Source organism: Lissotriton helveticus, chromosome 1_1 (genome assembly GCF_964261635.1).
Source record: "Lissotriton helveticus chromosome 1_1, aLisHel1.1, whole genome shotgun sequence".
Lineage (NCBI taxonomy): Eukaryota > Metazoa > Chordata > Amphibia > Caudata > Salamandridae > Lissotriton > Lissotriton helveticus.
In genome coordinates this window covers 2,049,871,567-2,049,888,502 of record NC_136057.1, presented here as the reverse complement: position 1 = coordinate 2,049,888,502, position 16,936 = coordinate 2,049,871,567, and positions in this window count along the sequence as shown.

The following is a 16,936-nucleotide window of genomic DNA, read 5'->3' as shown; positions in this document are numbered from 1 at the left end:
GCTATTCAAGTCACCCCAGCCTGGATCCACCTGGTAGTCTAGTTTTATAAAATGTATACACCTGCTAGGTTTCCCTAGGTGCCAGCAGAGCTAGGGTTCAAAATCAACAGCTAGGCACTTTGCAAAAAAAGGGTCTGGTTTCACTGTGGAAATGTGGTGTGTCCATGTTGCGTCTTAGGCCGTTTCCTGTCGCGGGCACTAAACCTACCCACACAAGTGGGGTACCATTTTTTTTTAAGACTTTGGAGAACACGGGGTGCATGGAATTTTGTGGATCCACGCACATACCAGAACTTACCACCACAGAAATGTGAGGAAAATGTGTATTATTGGACACATTTGGAGGTTTGCAGGGGATTTTGGGTAACAGAACCTGGTGAGAGCAAGACAAGTCACTCCCTGCTGGATTCCCCTGGGTGTCTAATTTTCAAAAATGTGTAGGTTTGCTAGGTTTACTGTGGTGATCTCATGTTGACTATGCTCCAGTGATGCAATGCCATTTAACTAGGTGCCGGCAGAGCTAGGATTCAAAATCCACACCTAGGCACTTTGAAAATGTGGTGTGTCCATGTTGCGTTTTGGGCCATTTCCTGTCACGGACACTAGGCCTACCCACACAAGTGAGGTACCATTTTTCTCGGAAGACATTGGGAAACACAGGGTGGGTGGAAATTTGTGGATCCATGCAGTTTCCCGAACTTTCCACCACAGAAATGTGAGGAAAATGTGTTTTTTAACAAATTTTTAGGTTTGCCAGGGATTCTGGATAATAGAACCGGGTGAGAGCCAGTCATGTCACCACATCCTGGATTCCCCTGCCTGTCTGGTTGTCAAAAATATATAGTTTGCTAGGTTTCCTTAGGTGCTGGCAGAGCTATGGTTCAAAATCTACAGCTAGGCACTTTGCAAACAATATGGGCAATTTTCTTTGAAAAATAAAGTTTGTCCACATTGCATTTTGAGCTGTTTCCTGTCAGGGTCACGAGGCCTACCCACATAAGTGAGGTACCATTTTTATTGAGAGACTTAGGGGAACACAAAATTGTAGAGCAACTGTTATCACCTATTGACTTTCGATGCATTTCTGCCTTCCAAATGAAAGACAATGTGTAAAAAATACGTCATTTCGAAAAATGACCTAAAATTCTCATGCTAGTATGGGTACTTACAATTTTGGAAATGTGCAAATATCTACTGTTTCTAAACTTTATATTTTGTTCCAATTTCAGAAATACATACATAGGTGTTTCTCATACCGATTTTTCTATGTATATATTTTGCCAAATTAATTGCTATATACCCAGTACATAATAAAAACACATTGCAAGATGCTGCTCAGTTATTGGCTCTGGGTTTGCCGGGTTCTTGGTGAACTTACAAGTACTATATATCCCCACAACCAGAAAGGTCCAGAGGATGTAACAGCTTTCAAACAGCTGTCATATTTGGAAGAAGTAACAGGTGAAAAGGTTGACACAAATGGCTATTGTTTTCAACAAATTTTCAATTTTTCCTATATTCAACGGTTAGTTTCTATAAATAAACCTTGAATGATCTATACAAATGACCCCTTGCAGAATTTAGATTTTTTTTCTACTTTTCTAAAATGTATAGCTTTCCTGGATCCATTATTGCTTTCATACCCATTTCTACCATTAGCTGGAAGGAGGTTGAAAGCACAAAAAATATCAAAAATGGGCTGTCCCAGAAAAATACCAAAACTGTGTAAAGAATTTTGGTTTTCTGACAAAAGTCTACTTGTCTCTGAAAGCTGGTAAGGTGGTGATTTCAGCACCACAACCCCTTTTTTGATACCATTTGCAGGGGAAAAAATAGACGCTTTCATCTGTAGCCCTTTTTTCCCATTCCCCCCCCCCAAAAAAAACTAGCTGTATTTTGGCAAATTTCTGGGTCCCCTCCAGGGGCATCGACAAACCCTGAGTACCTTTAGAATCCCCATGATGTTGGAGAAAGAGGACGCAAATTTGGCATGGATACCTTATGTGGTCAAAAAGTTACTGGGGCCTAAGCGTAAACTACCCCAAATAGCCAAAAAAAGACTTAGCATGGGGGAAAAAGGACTAGCAGCGAAGGTGTTACTTAATACATCATATCTGTTGTATTGGTTGTGACCATCATCAATCTGTGTTGCACTTAAATATTTAATCAAACAAAACAGAGATCATCATCTTATTTACCCTAAACATTTTACGGGTCTGAGGTTGCTTTTTAACAATATTTGGTATATCGCCAAATCAATTATTTCTCTGATTAGTGTCATTGTTGGAAAAGTTCCATATTTTGCAGTTTTTGACCCTCAAGTGGGTCCACAGATACTTAATCATGTTAAACCTCAAAAACAAATTAGTGCATTGCATTTCTTACGCTATATATTGATACGATGACATCAGTGTCCATCCATTTTAATTTGATCATTCATCTCTGATTGTTCACTCGTATGGCGGTTATTTCTTTATGCTTTTGTGACAAAAATCAATCGAGGTGGCGTCTCGGTGCAATGGGTGAAAACAATCATGAAATGTGAAAACTATGAAAACTCAGAGATTTTAGAAAATATCGGGGAGAACGCAATATTTACAAATGTGAATACAGTTCTTCATTCTTGTTGAGCCTATTTGGGATTAATGTTCGGAACGCGAGGATGTGGTGTGACTCCTTTTGCCTCAAGGTGCATTTCCTGTCACCACCTCTCAAGAGGTGCTCCACTGCTTCAACTGCGTAGAACTTTAGTTGTTTCCAGTTTCCTTCGTGAAATTTTTCCATATGTTTAGCTACCGCATTGCTGAGATCTGTTTTGATTGTAGCCCTAACATGTTCCAGAATCTGTTTCTTTAGTTCAAAGATCGTGCTTTCCACATATTTGAGGGAGCACCGGTACTCAATTATGTAGATGACAAACTGGCTCTTGCATGTTATTAGTTGATTAATCCTCCAGGTTTTTTTGTTGGCCATGTGAATCTCTTCGGTGTTTTTTTGCAATTTGACAAACCTGGCAATTATTGCATTTGTAGAAACCCTTTGGTTTTAGCCATACCTCTTGTTTTTTTTTCTGTGCGAAGTGGCTGTGGACCAGTTGATCCTTTAGGTTCCTTGCTCTCTGGAAAGTGATACTCGGATGTGTGCCTAAAATCTTGGAAACGGTGGGATCAAGTTTTGAAATATTCTCATTTTTGTGTAAAATTCTTTTAATTTGTTTGGATTCTGTGGAATATGTCGTGATCAGGCGAATTTTATCCTTAGGTTTGTCCTTAATCAGTACTTTTCCTTTGTCCTTTATTAGTTCTAAGCACAATTATATTGAGGTGTTTTGTAAACAGGTTGCGATCACCTAGCTGTTGTAATTTCTTTTTTAAAATCTGTTGGCAGTTTGTTTACTGTTTTTTTGCCATTCATATTTCTGGGAATATAGCCTTCATATTCTCAAATCTCCCCATAGGGGATATTGTTAATCAAGGTTGGTTGATGAAAACTCCCTACATGGAGGGTTGCATTTGTTTTTGTTGCTTTTCGATGCAATGTGGCATGTAGTTCATTGTCATGGATATAGATTTCCGTGTCCAAGAAGATTACCCTGGCTTTGCTATGCTAATGGTATGGGTGAAGGTTGAATTTTCTCTTGTGCTGTTCAGAATTTTGAAATATTCATCAAATCCCTCATCAGAGCCATCCCAAATGATGAAAAGGTCATCAATGCACCTCAACCATATTATGGTTTTGTTCACATATTTGTATTTGTTGGGATGCCACGTCAGTTTGTGTTCCCACCAACCCATTGTCAGACATACATAGCTTGGGCTGAAAGAAAAACGTACAGCGGTTCCTTTAACTTGATGGTATAGTTCCTCCCTGAACAAGAATATGTTTTGGGTCAGGCATAATCAATTCATTTCCAGAACCATGTTGTTGTGATGGGCATGGTGGATGTTATGTTCACGTAGAAAGTATTCGCATGCTGTCAATCTGATATTTATTTATTTATTTATTCGTTCGTTCGTTCAAAAAGCTTTATTCGAAATGTAAAAACAATTCATAAAAGCATACAACAATGACAATTGTTAAAAATTCATCATGAGTACAAGTTATAATTTAAAAATAGGGAGCCAGTAGTAAGATTTAGTCTAACTGATTTCTTAGAACTTAGCACAAGGTATTCAATTAAAACTTGTAAATTAAAAATAATGATTGGAGAATTATTTCATCAAAGAGGCAGCAATTATTCAAATATGATGGTCCGTCTTAGTCTCAGTAATGCTCTCAGATACATAGTTACGCTGTTAATAGTATAGTAATCTTCCAATAACCTTAGTTTGTTATATGCCTCGCGTGACTTTCTTATTCCCCAGGATAGAAAAAGAGGTCTTAATATTTGTCGCCTTGGGAATGAATAGAAAGTACAATAGAGAGTACAATGGATATTGGATTGAGTTGAGACCTCATCACAAGGACATATAATTTTATCTTTAGACCAATCTTTATACCTTGGGAGCATTATTAATCTAAAAAACGTTTCCAGTCGGAAACATGTTAGTAGCCTACGGAAGAAAAAGGGTTGATCTACTACAAGATACAGCTGGATGTTTCTATGTAGTGTAACATCATCATGATTAATAACTGATATCCTGGCCCTTTCTGTGTTCCATCTTTTCATTTCAAGGTGTTTGATCAAAGTTTTTTTTAGTCCGGATAGTGAAACGAAATCCATTGTGGTTGGGTTTGAGAAATATTCAGGGTGACCAATTTCAGATACAATGTTCTTTATATAGGTGAACCATGCAATATTTTTTACTCCTTCACACAACAAACAATCCTCTATTATAGTTCTTTTTAATGTTGTGGCAGGGTTGGTCCAGATGTTGTGCCAAAGTAAAATTGGTGCCCCCTTTATGATAACCGAGATGTGTTGGATAGCAAGCTCAGCGTGGAGCACATATGTAGATGTGCTGTTGGGCATTGCCAGGAGATATCGTAGAAATTTCTTCTCTATTCGTTGGATTGTTTCCACTGTATGTAATCCCCATAATCCTGCTCCGTAGGTTCCTATAGAGACGCATTTTGATTTAAAAACTTGGAGAAGATCCCTAGGAGGCCTCGAACCTATTTTTTTGCAAAATTTAAAAATGCTCCGGTTGCTTTGGTAAACGCTAGGGCCCTTGCTTTGACTGCGGGTTTCCAGGTGCCTCGTCTGTCAAAATGTACACCTAGATAACAAAAAGTATCTGCTAAATCAGCGCGTCTGTCTTCTAAGGTTATGTTACAAGGTACTCTAGCTTTTCTTGGGCCACAAGACATAGTAAAGGTCTTAGAGACATTCATGTGAAGCCCCCACATGAGAATGTATCGACTGCTTTTTGTAGTCCCCTCTTAGTCTGCGATAAGATTGCCGCGTCGTCAGCATAGAGAAGTATAGCTATGGGTTTTCCCTTGATTACAGGGTAGTCATTATAATGTTGTTCTAGGAAAGAGCCCACATCATTTATGTATAGATTAAAAAGCAAGGGTGCAAGGATGCACTCTTGTCTTACTCCTCTATAAATGGGGAAGAAGTCTGAACATTTTCCTTTTTTGCCAAACCTCACACGGGCACCAGCCCCAAAATAAAGTTCTTTAATAAAAGTAAGAATCCTGTTGTCTAGCCCGATATCCCCTAAGGTTTGCCATAAAATATCATGCCTTACGCAATCAAACGTAGAACTGAGGTCTACGTAGGTTACATAAAGGTTATTGTTTTTGGCATGTATATATTTTGAGGTAATGAGGCCAAGGTTTAGACCCTGTTCTATCGTTCCCTTCCCTCTCCTAAATCCATATTGTAATGGGGATAGAACATCATTTTCATCAAGCCATTCCTGTATTAGAGTAAGAATGATCCTGCCTGCCGTTTTCATTAGGCCGTCTAAGAGCGAAATAGGCCGATAGCAGGCAGGATCATTTCTTTTTTTTTTTTTTTTATTTATTGATTCAGTTCAAAGCCATATATACCAAAAAAAAAATAAACATACCAAGAGATTATATCATATCCCAAACGACATGTTGTGATATACATTTTAAGCATAAATACATAAACATATAAGCTGTAGAAGTGATTTTAACATAAAATACATAGCAACTAAACAAGTTATCTAATTTGATAGCAGGAATACAAGTCGCTATTGATCTATATAATCTATCAGTCTTCCAAATTTTGTACCCGCTACGCTTTTTCACAATTGATTTAATGCGATATAAATTGAATTCTAGATAAAAAATATTATAAAACTTTGCTCGCCACATTTCATATGTAGGTGCTTCAGGCTTTAACTACATTGATGATATACAAAGGCGAGCTACAGCCATTGCCATGAATATAATATATCTATTTTCTTGATAACCAGAGAACACTTCATTATCATTTGATTAACCAAAAATAATCATCTCTCTTGATATTTTTACGTCGCATTTTGTAATATGTGCCAGTAAAATTTCTATGGATACAAAAAATGGTTTTAATATAGGGCAGTCTGAGAAAATATGCAAAATATCTGCTAGATCACATTGACATCTATAGCATTTCCCATTATTGCAACTGCTCCATTTTGATATTTTCAGTGGTGTGTGATAAAGATTAAATAAAGTTTTATAATGTTGTGAATACAGATTGGCAGATAAAATGATTTTATCAGCCATACATATTGATTCATGAAAGGGTACTTCAGATATACCTAGTCTTGTACACCATTTTAATTCCTGCTGTTCCAAATCATCATGCTGTATATTTAGCAGATAATTATATATAATCCCTATGCGTGTTGGTTTTTTAAGTATTTCAATAAATTCATCATGGCCAAGTGGTACAATATTTGGATGTGTAAGAATAAAATTCCGTATTTGCAGATACTTAAAAAAATCATGTTTTAAGAGATTATATTCATCTTTTAACTCCTGAAATAAAGCAAAAGTGCCGTTTTTAACCATATGACCAATGGTTGTTATACCTTTTTCTCGCCATGTGCCCATAATGCGATCCCTAAATATCGGTGGAAGCAATTCTATAGAGTTACATGGAGTATAAAAATTAATGCGTTTTAATGAAATTAGCTTCCGTATAGATCGCCATCCTTTAAATGCAGACATAATAAGTTTAAATCTAGTTTTTTTATAGTAGCTTGGTTCTAAAAACCGAAGCAACATTTGTTGAGATTGTGGTCCAAGTAAAAGAGAAAAAATATCTGGGCTTTCAAATGTAGGTGGAGTTCCACCTATTGAAAAATATTTAATATTTTGCATTAAACATGCTAAATAATATAGAGCAAAATTCGGAACTCCCCAACCCCCCTTTAAGATTGGTAATGTCATATATTTGGTTGCTCTCCGCGAGGACTTCCAACCCCATAGAAAACGATCAGTTATAGACTGCAATTTACTCAATTGTGATTTGGATATCTCCAATGGTATTGCTCGAAAATAATATAAGACTTTCGGTAAAATAGTCATTTTAAGGACATTGCGTCTCCCAACCAATGATAGATGTAAACATTCAAGTTTCTCTAATTGACTTTTGACTGATGTTAATATGTCTGACCAATTTACCATAACTAACTGTTGAGGTAGCAGTCTGATTTTAATGCCTAAATATTTAGCCTCTAAAGTAACTCTATTATCATTAGTGCATAATCCTGCTGAGCATATAACTTGTGTTTTCTGGGTATTAAGTTTGTACCCTGATACTTTGCCAAATTCACGAGTCAGATTTTCTATTTCGATTAATGCGGGTTCCGGGTCAGATGTTATTACTGCTATATCGTCAGCGTAAGCTAACACACGTATATTACCTCCGGGCAAGGCCATGGATTGTATATGTTGGGATGACGTTAATGCCTTTAACAGTGGTTCTATGTAGATAGCAAATAGAAGAGGTGAGCAGGGACACCCCTGCCGCGTACCCCGCGTGATTTTAATTGCCATTGACTCTTGCCCCAAAATACAAATCCTAGCCCTCGGATTTTTTTGTCCCAGGGTCGGGTTAAGATCATAGGAGGTGTAAGTGGATTGAGGTCGACTATTGAAGTCAAAATTGTAGGTGACCGAAATAGGGTATTGGTCACTCATGGCTGTATTATGAGTCTCCCAGTTTGTTACCTGGGAGGCGTATCGATTTGAAAATAGTGCAAAATCTATCATTGATTTTGCTCCTCTGCCATTGAAGGTTGGGCTAAAAGTTTTAGGCGGATTACAAAGCTCATTAATGAAAGCCAGGGAGTAAACTCCCAGTATGTTATTCATTAAGTCACCAAACTTTGGGGCTCATTATGATGGAGGATTTTCCGCATCCTCCGGGCCGGCGGAAGCCACCGCCGGCCCGGCGTATGCGGAAAATCCTCGCCGCGGTTGGCTTACAACCGCTGCGGAAAAGCTCTAACATGGCTGGCGGTGTCTATCAGACACCGCCAGCCATATTAGGATGGTGTAAAATGTATGCTTTTCCGCAGCGGCTTTTCCACCGTGGAAAAGCAGACGGACCTTCACTTCGGGGGCCCGTTGCGGGCCCCCTGGGTGAAGGAGGGGTGGGGGGTACCTATGGTACCCCCCTGAATATGCGTGAACAAAGCGTGGTGCCTGCCGCTTTGTGCACGCAAATGCGGTGCATGCATTTTTAACATTGCGGCTTCAAGCTGCACCCGCCGCAATATTAAAGATAGAGAATGTGACCGCCACCCTGGCGGCCACATCCTAATTGCACTGGAGGGACCGCCGCGTCCCCTGCGGACGGTCCCTCCTCCTCTAGGGTGGCGGACGGACGCAAGTCCGTCCGCCATCCTAATGAGCCCCTTTGTGTGGCAGAAGTGATGGTATGTCGCCCGGTGGTCTTCTCACCTCTAAGCCACACACCTCCTTTGAGCTCAATGGGCATATGGAGCAGTTAAAATCACCTACCCAGATAATTGTCATGTCCCCAGTTAGGGATTCTTCAATGGAATTAAGAGTACCTGAACATTTTTTAATTACCTTTCTACTTCTGGTGGTGGAATGTTATTATAAAAATGTATTATGATTACATTTTTTTGAAGACCCCAGGCGGTAATTAGAATTTGGTAATAGTTGTTGTCCAGGTAGGTTTTTAAGACGGTTGGACACGTAGTGATTGATGTATAAAGGGATAAACCGCCCTTCGGTCTGCCTCTTCTACTAGGTATAGCTGGTGTAGAGAATGTTTTGTAGCCCAGGAGATGGAGTGCTTCAGTTGTCCATGTTTCCTGCACGGCAATAATGGAATGGCTTGTTGTTATTATCAGCCAATGGGCATCTTTAATTTTACCAGCTAGAGCCGCTACATTCCATGTAATGACTGAGCCCGGGGTTTCTGTGTTTAACGGAAGTTTTGAATTATAGAGAGATTTTGCGGAGGGTCTATTTTGGTGATTTGGGTGAGTGAGTCGGCTACAATACCCGTAGGGACTCCCAATTTAGGGTGAGCTAATGGTTGTTCACCCAAACAATATGATTGGAATTGAAGGGTTACCTTGGGAGAGAATCCCTTGGTAGGTCAATCTACACCTTCAAGGCCTAGGAGAGCATGATATCTGTTTGTTAAGGTGGGTGAATACTGGTAAACCTCACAACGTCTCTGATGTTGAGACTCCTGTTGATGTTTAGGTAACATCAATGTCCTAGGGTAAAAGTAGTGTAATTCATGCAACTGTATGCCTAAGTTCTCCTTTTCCTGGTACCACTCATTTAAGTGGTTCATTACTCTATAGTCTCTAAAGTTGATAATTATGACATCTCCACTGATGTCCTTTGGTCTGACGCCCAGCCATTTAGCCCTTCTTATATGTAGGATGTCTCCATTAATATTTGGGGGAAGGGGTCTATTCCTTTTTAGCCAATATATTGTTTTGTTTTTGAGGCTCCCGTAGTCCTCGTATTGGGCTGGAAGTAACTCGGGAACCCCTGTCAACACAGCAACAAAGGGAGCAGATTCAGGAGGAAGCGTGATTTGAATCTCGCGCCGAGTTCTAGCTTCTGGCCTATTTTGGGCATTAGGAATATTTTTACCTGTTGTGAGATTAGGGTTGTTTTTGGCCCCATTAGCTTCTGTTTTATTTTTATTGGGTTCTTTACTTGCTGCAACGACCCTAGTGTTTTATCCCCTGCGTTTCTTGGGCCTTGTTGATTTTGAGATGAAGATGTAGGATTTTTAAGGGCCAAATCAGACTGCAGGGGTTGCACCATGATGGTTTTATCACTGGTCGATTTGGGGTTATTTTGCCCTTTCGTTGTTTTACTCTCTGAACTAGTATATTTTTCCTGGGGAACTGATGGAATAATAGGTTTCCTACATGCTGTGTTCCTAGATATCTGGTTAGTTAGATCTCTAGTGAGTTCTACATTGCTTTGAGATGTACTTTCTAGTTCTCCTAGCTTTTCTGAAATAATTTTTAACCTATGTACTATTGGTAAAATTAGTGATTTGATCAAATTCTCGAAATTCTCTACCAATTCTTTGGAAAAAGGGATTTGTGCTGTAAGTTTGTTTGGAGCATTTGTGTCGTTTGAAGTCAAATCTTTTTGGGTATTCTTGACATTTCCGTGTTTAGTATCCAATTTCTTCCTAGACTTAGCTCTTCTACCTTGGAATAGGTCCATTCCTCGTTTCCTCTTTCTGGGAGCAACCTGGTTCTTAGTCCTTGTAGGTGAAAGAGTAAGTAATTGTGGCAATAACGGCAACGTCCCTTCTAGTGGAGCATCGTTTTCTTGTAAGTAAGGCAGAGAGACGAAAGGAAAGTCTGACCAAAGTCCGGCTGGGTAGGTGACGGTCGAGGGGAAGTCCCAAAACCCATCTCCTCTATAGCTATCAGGTAGCTCCATCAGGCATTGGCCAAATAGCTCTGTCTCAATGGGAAAAACAATTAAAGAAACATGGAGGGCTAAATAAATGGAGCGTAGAGGGGTGGGGGCATGGAAGGAGAGAAAGGGGGGATGGGGGTAGAGACAACAGGGAGAGATGAAATGAAGTCTGTCTAACGGCCGACTGGGTAGGTGACGGCCAAGGAGGGAGTCCACGGCCCATCTCCCCTATAGCTAAACCAGGTAGCTCCATCGGGCATTCGACAAAATAGTTTATTGAGAGGAGAGAAGGAGAGACAAAAAAAGAGGGAGGATGCGGGAAGAGACGACAGGAGAGACGAAAGGAAGTCTGGCTGAAGACCGACTGGGTAGGTGACGTCCAAGGAGGGAATACCCGACCTGTCTCCCCTATAGCTAAACCAGGTAGCTCCATCGGGCATCAGACAAAATAGCTAGATCTCAAATGACAAGGGAAAATTCACAGATAGACAGGGTGGGGACTAAGGACCAGGGCAGGTGAAGGCAGAGGTCAGCAGCAGGAAAGTGGAGAGGAGTAGAGCGAGGAGATAAACAGGGTGGGAACTAGGTCCAGGACAGGTAAAGGGAGAGGTCAATAGCAGGAAAGTGGGGTGGAGTAGAGCAAGGAGGGGTAGGGGGAAGGTAGTTGGGCAAGAAGTTCCCATGGATCTGGTGGGCTATAGTTTCCAGCTTAGCCAATGTGCGGGTACTCGGCTGATTCTCCGGAGCAGTCTCAGGTACAGTCAGATTCTGCGAGATTTTTGGTTTCCCCATTGTGCAGGCTGGGGTGGATCTTTGCGTGCACAAATAATGCAGGGCAGGCTGCTCTAGTAGATGTTTCCATTCAAGAGAAGTCCCTCCGCTATGGCTTGGGCATACACTGAGCCATAGTGCCATGCCGTTGCTCCTGCCCTGACCTTTCTTGGTCCTTTCTGGGGTGCAATGATAGCACTTTCCATTGAGACTCAACAGGATCGCAGCGAGCATAGGACAGTTTCTCCTCAGCTACAGCGAGAGTTCTTTGAAACCAATAGCCCCGGGGGCCGTCGAGCACCTCTCCAGAGACGTAGATGATAGTGCATAGTACGAAGGCTGTTGATTACACTCGACACCTCTACCAAGGCCTAGTCACCTCTGTCGCTACGTGAGGGTGAGCACCGTCCTCTGTCTGCACTGTTGGGCTGGGCAGACACCCCGGTTATTCGACACGGGGATGAGTCCCCGTCCGCATCCTGTGTTGAGCGCCGCAGGGGTCACTTAGCGGGTCCCAGCCACGATGGGTGTAGGAGCCCCCCCACGTCGTGCCCGCCGTCCACGTCAGTGAGTGGCCAGCACAGCCGGGGGGGCCCAGAGCGGTGTGACATCCTAGTGACCCGCGGGCCGAGGGAGAGCCTGCAGTGTGTCCCTTTCCGTGGTCCACAGGCTGGTGGGGGCTGAACACGCCTCAAGGATCCGGGTGACCTAGCAGTCCACCATCTTAGGGTCAGGCAAGCGTCCAATTAGGCTTTGAGGAAGGGGGGTACCACTCCCACTCCCCAGCTGCAGGCCACCCCGAGGGGGCTCCCCACCACTCACCGTCTGGGAGGAGGGGTGGAATTCCACCAGGCAGGTCAGTTTCCCGTTGTCTAGCTCAGGAGGCTTCTCGTTCGTGGGTGCTGGGCGCCATTTTGAGGTCAGGCAGCCCCTGTGGTAACGGTGCTCCGGTATCATGCAGCCCAGAGGGATAGCTCAGATCGGTGCCCCAGTCTACTGCTGCAGCTCCCCTCACTGTCTCCGCCGGTCGCGGCAATCTGGAGGGTCCACTCCGCCGTCCCCACCCGCTTCAGCTGGTGCGGCAGGGACGCGGTGATCCGTTTCATATGCAGGATTTTCACTGCCGCGCCGCATGTGTCAGGAGCTGCTGGCGGTTCCAATGAGCCCCAGTCCAGCCTCTCCGATTGTGCTGGACACTCTATGGGGCGCGTTTCAAAGTTGGCAAGTCCCGCCGGAGGCAGGTGTTGATGCTCGTGGCTATGCCGGTCCCTGCTCAGCCGGTCCCTGCGTTGGGGCCGGCAGACCCGGGTGGCCATCTTGCTTGCGCTTCACGGGCTTCTCCCTCCGGACTTATCTCGATTACCTCCCAACTCTTGCCTCGGGGGTCCTTGTGCTGGTACCATCGGTTGCAGCTACAGTTCCGACGCACAAAACTCTCTTTAGTGCGCCTTTTCCTCACGTGGATCTCTCGGGACTCGCTGCCGAGCCCCACTACCACCCACACTCGGCATCTCCTGCTCCTGCTCCATTCTACAACAAAATCACATCCATTGTGACTAATTTGTATGTTTCAAGCCAAGGGATTTATTGCAATATTGCAAAAGGTCACTCTTATCCTTCAAATATGATGTTAGGTTTTGTGCGTAACAAATCTCCATCCAGATAGTTGGTTCCAAAAGAGCGCTTTTTGCGTAGATGATTGGTCTCCTGGGTGGTCTCGTTGTATGCTTGTGAATTTTAGGCAAGAAATATATTGTTGCTGTTATTGGGTGTTCCGCTGTAAGATTTTTGAGTTCATCATCATCAAGTAAGGTGTCATTCATCCATTCCAAAAGTTTGTTGTCTAGTTCGCTCATATTTTGGTGGTGGATTCTCTTTCAATTTCTCATAATATTTTGGGTTCCTCAACTGGAAGTGAGCGTCTCTCATGTAGAAATCCTTATCCATGACTATGATGTTTCTACCCTTATCAGCCATTTTCATTTAAATCCTGTCGTCTTTTTTGAGATCCATTTAGACCTCTCGCTCTTTAAATGTCAAGGTATCTGTATGTTTTGTCTTTTTCATTTGATATAGAACTTTGATTAACAACTCATGGAAGATATCAATTATGTTTCCAGGCGGTAATTGTGGATAGAATTGAGATTTTGCTTTCTTGCCGCTTGTGTCTGTACCCAATTATGGGCAGTACATATCCAAATTTGTGACCTGTGCTTCTGTGTCCTTTTCTAGTTCCACAAGTGTTAGAAAATCAATTGAATCTTTTGATGCTAAATCTATCGTAAGTTTTTCGACCTTTGTATATTCAGCCATCTTTTGATTTTCTGAGAAAAGTTTTGCAAATTTTAATTTGCTAATTTATTTGTAGAGATTGATCCTTGTTTGTGCTAGATCCATCGAGCTTACACGACAAAAGTTTAAACCATGTATTAGTAGTTGAATTTCAATATTGGTTAGAGGCTTTTGTGATGAATTAATCACCTCAAGTTTTTGTGAGGGATACTCTAAGTCTTCTTCGTTTACACACTCCATGTGGTTGTCCCAACTTTTTTGGTTCTGATGATTTTTTTGCCAATTTTTGTTGATTTGTTCTTGAGAGAGTACGTCCTCTGCCTCTTCCTCTGCTTGTTGATGACTTTGCACCCATGTTTTTCTTCCAATTTCGTTGTAGGAGGGCCAGTGTAATTTCCCCTAAAAAAGTACATTCTGTCCTTCCCGTAATTTGTTCCACTTCACTCTTGCTTGCATCTTTATAGATTAATGATGATATGCTCCTTGAAACATTGGTAACAGAGTTCAATTTGTCCTGTTGCTTTAAGACATCAAATCTCCTTGCATACATGAATATGTGTCCTTCCACAGAGTCCTCTTTGTCACGTTGGAATTGGTTTGTTTTCTGATCTGTAATGTTTCTTCATGCCGCTCTATTTACTTCTCTATATCTTCATTGAATTTTGTTAAATCAGGATTTAATTTGATGGTGATGCTGAAACGCGTTACCAGTTATTTGTGCCAATAAATCGTCTCTAAGCAATCCTGAGCATGCTGGAGTCTGGCTTGATAGAAAGGCAGGAGTGTGGAGTTGTTGTTGCGGGATTCTGTGTTGGCACAGAACTGTGCGTAGGAAAGCAGGATCTCAGTGACTTGTGGTGTACCAGAAACTCACCTCAGTACCCAGAACCCCTATCCGACTAGCATCAGTGCCTCATTCATTCTCCGTCCGACCGCAAAGCTACCAATGATTAGACAACCTAAAACAAACAACTTAGAATACTCTCAGGAATTGTGGGAATTGAGAACACTCTTTGGCTCTTATTCTCATACAAGTCCAAAACATGAGTAATCAGAGACACAATAACGTTTAAAATATTTATTTCAACTACATGCTCTAAGATGCATTATTTTGGCTAACATAAGGAGGCATATGATTAGAAATAAAATATTCAGCATTGTTACAATTCCATAAAACACAAAGGGAGAAATCATATTATACTGATAGTGGAAACAGGTCATATAGCGCCTTGGGAACCACCCTCCCCTTGCTCGAAGCAAGGTTTTATAATAATAGAAGCTCTCTAGGTTTCAAAGGGCAACCCCATACCTCAAAGATCAGTTAAGGTGAATTACATCAAAGGATCAGCCAGCTCTCTTGTAGATGGAAAGGTTTTTCTCCAAGTGCCTGCAAACATGCATGCAGTGTAATATTAAAGGCACTCGAATTTCAGATTCTTGCAGCTGGGTGCATGTTATTTCTAGAGCGGGGGCCGATCACTTTGAATCAACAGCATACATTGTTATTTGACCTTGACACTGTGAGCAAAAGCTGTATAGACTAAGGATGCCGTGTAAGTCTAGGGACGTGGAAAACAGACCGTTCTTATGTGAAGGAAATCAAGCAGGTTACCTTACAACAACAGATACATGTAGTGTCATGTGCAAAAGCGGCAAAATTGAAAAATGGCGTTTAAACTTCTAATGCGTTATGGCAACATAGCAATGTGTGTAGGCAGGCATTGGTCTTCACTACATTGATATATATATATAATTATAGTTAGCTGAACTAGCTTATATATATATATATATTCACTGAAAAAAAAAAATATATATATATTCCTTGCAAAAACCTATGGTTTTTTCAGTGAATTTGCAAGGTTTTTTAAATGCTAATTCCTAACTATAACTTGTGTGAAACCTATGGGGTTTTTTCAGAGAATATATATATGTATCAATCTACCTTGAAGACTGAGTGGATGTATAAGTGCCTGAATGGAGGATTTAGTAGCAATGTGATTGACTGTTTAGGTGACTAATTTAAAGTGTCTCACTAAATATATGGGATAGTGATTAAACTGTGTGAATACCTGTATCACTCTATCTCTTGTGTAAACTACTACATAACTTGGTTATAGCTATGTGAAAGTCTATATTAGTTATTAATTAGTTAAGTGAGTATTTATATGGGATAGTGAATGTGTGTGTGGTTGAGTGGGAGGTGTGTGACTGTCCAAAGATGTGTAAATAGTTGATTTACTAGGTATATGAGGTTAAGACTGTATGTGGAAACAGTTGTTTGGGTGAGTGAATCTCTTTATGGGTATGGTGATGAGTAAATATATTTCTCAATGATACATGTCTAACAAACTAGAAATATAAAAGGCAGTGTATGTGACAGTTGTATATAAATAAGTATACATAACACTCAGTGATTGTATGAGTGACTATCGAAAACTGTATACTTGTAATAGTAATTTTATAACACACTAAGTATGAGTTACTATCTATACGATTAAATAAAGTTGTGTTTGTATAAGTGTGTAGCTTGCTTAGTAAATGTAAGTATGATCAATTGTTTGCATAAGTGAGTAGAATGACTGCATAAGTGAATAGGATGTATGCTGGTGTGTAATGTCGATGTAGCTGTATAAGTATATTTAATAGTGTTCTATTGATCATTGACAGCATGTATGAATGAATCTATAGGTAAGTGTTTAGATGTGTGTGTAGATGTAGGAATCACTTAGTGGGTTTTTAGAAACTGGTATTGGTGTGTCAATGGTTTCAAATATGGTACTCTGTATTTTACAGTGAGTGATGAAAGGGTATACTTGAGTATGATGAGGTGTATCAGATTGTCACGTGGATGATGTCATCAGTGATGTCATTTGAGATGTCATCAGTGATGTCACTGACCATGTCATGAATGATGCAATATGTGACATCATCAGCAGTGCATTGCGGTTGCACAAGTTATAGTTAGCAGAACTAACTATAACGGAGGAATTTCTATGGTTTTGTACGAGTGAAATGGCTAACTAACTAT